Here is a 2,500-nt window from a genome sequence, read left to right on the forward strand (position 1 = left end):
TATTCTCGGTTGAGCCCGAACTCAACCAGACACATTGAAGTCTACTGGGTCTACGCCCCGCTACAATATATATATATATATGTGTGTGTGTGTGTGTGTGTGTGTGTGTGTGTGTGTGTGTGTGTGTGTGTACGTATATATATATATATATATATATATTATATATATATATATATATATGTGTGTGTGTGTGTGTGTGTGTGTGTGTGTGTGTGTGTGTGTGTGTACATATATATATATATATATATATACATATATATATATATATATATATATATATATATATATATATCTGTCTCTACACACAGGCATCATATATATTTACTTATCCAGGGACCGCCTCCCCTTCACCAGCTCTTCATCTGCAACTGCAGCTTCCTGGCTTTGCACGAGTGTTTAGATCTTGGTGCCGTTGATGTCGTTTCTCACTCTTGTTCGAAAGCACTCGCGTGTGTTCTTTTGCTTCCTATGAAACCACACCAATGGCTCTGCGGGTTCGAGGTGCAGTCCAAGTAAGTTTACGTCAGTGCGAGGCTGGACCCAGAAGAAGAACTCATTTGAAACTCGGTCATGCGTTTCACTGAATACCTGAAATGTTAAGATGATATCGTCTGTGTTGGCGCTGGGCTCAATGATGTCCTTACTCTCGTGCATTTCGTGAACCTGTGTCTGTTAATAAGCCCATCTTAACGATGTCGCTGACGAAGAGGTGCGCACCCGATCCCGACATGGAGAATTTCAATTCAAGACGGTATCGATTTGGTATCCTCTTAAGCGGCATTACTTTGTGGTTAGAAGGTAGTAACACAACTCTCTCTCTCTCTCTCTTTCAAGTCTTACTTTTCTCTTTCTCTCCCTCTCAACCCCCCCTTTCTCTATCTATCTTATTCTGTCTCTCTTACTCTTTTTCCTTTTTCTTTCTCCTTTTGTCACTTTGTTTATGTTTTTGCTTACAATAAAAACAAAACAAAGCAAAAAATAGATAAAAAGAAAATCGGAATCCATCGCTTTTAATTGCTTACTTGTGGCTGTAGGTGTGTTGGTTATGATTTTACTATCATGATATTAAATTGTTATTTCTCTATGTTCATAGTTTTCTACTTATTTTTACTTAAATGTTGGTATAATTGCTATTATTAGCTGCCCTATTATTATTAACATAACCAATTTGTTTCATTGCTAAATGCATCTAGAGCCACCACTAGGGTTTCCATACACTCAGATAGAATAGCTACATCGTCAGAGTCAAAGTCAAGGTCGGTAACCTTGATATTGCTTAGAGTTGCTTAACACTGAATTTAGACAGTATCTCTGTCCAGTATCCGGTCTATACTAGTGTTGAAAAAGTGATGGTGCAAAACCAAAGCCTTGCCTCACTCCTGAACTAACAAGGAAGAAGCTCGACAGACCCCCACCACACTTTACAGCACTTTCAGTACCAGTATACAGGCTTGCTATTTATCCAATAATCCTTGGGATTCCTCCTAGTCTCAGGATCTCCCAGAAGGATTCATATTACAGTGTATTGTGGATTTACCAGGAGTGAATCCAGGTTGTCCCAGCCTCTGGTGCCTCGACAGGTGGTTAGCTATGAGATTTGCGAAGTTCTGGCTTCGCCCGGGCCTTTCACTTATGGCCCGGCCCGACAGGTGGTCTCTGATGTGTCACATATTAATGTGAGCGAGAGCCTTACCTGGAATAGTGAGCAGTGTAATATCTCAGTGATTGCTGCAGCCCCATTGATCCCCATTCCCTTTCAAAGAGGGATGACCACACCCCTCAGTGAGGTCAAGGGGAATGGTAACAGCATTCAAATCCCTCGCTATAGGTTCCCCACAAGCTTTTAACAATTCAGATGGGATACCTGCTGCTTTACCACTCTGCAGTTTGGAGATGGCTTCCTCAAATTCAGTTAGGGAAGGTGGATCCTCTCTCGGTGGCTCCGGTAAAAGAATCTCGACACTACTCGCATTCATGTTGACTGTTGGTGGATTAACCTGGTACAACTGCTCAAAATACTCAGCCCAACGTTCTGGAACGGACTGCATTTACCCGCGAGAAGGGCTTGGAGTTCATCTTTTCAGGGCTTGGTAGGCAGGACAAAGGTCGTTTAATAAGAAATGGCTTTCTACCTCCTCTGCACGATTCCTGACAAACTGTTCCTTGTCCCTTCTCAGCAGTGACCGAGTCCTGGGCGCCAGAGAACGAAGCAAGTCACGATCCCCAATCAGACGAGCCACGCGACAAGCATCTGCGGCTTCCAGCGTCTCCTGCAAGATGAAATTCTGTCTTGCTCGATGGCGTTCGCCGAGCGATTCTTGAGCTACATTGAGTGTTTCACGTTTGAAAGTGTCCCACAGAAGAACAGGGTCCGTCATGTCTCCGAGTGCTGTGAAACGACCAGAGATGGCCTCGGCAAACATATGTATATATACTATTGTTTACTTTAAGACTTATTTACACATACTAGTGATATATCAATGCTGAGTACCGTCGGTCC

Source organism: Penaeus monodon, chromosome 40 (assembly GCF_015228065.2).
Source record: "Penaeus monodon isolate SGIC_2016 chromosome 40, NSTDA_Pmon_1, whole genome shotgun sequence".
NCBI lineage: Eukaryota > Metazoa > Arthropoda > Malacostraca > Decapoda > Penaeidae > Penaeus > Penaeus monodon.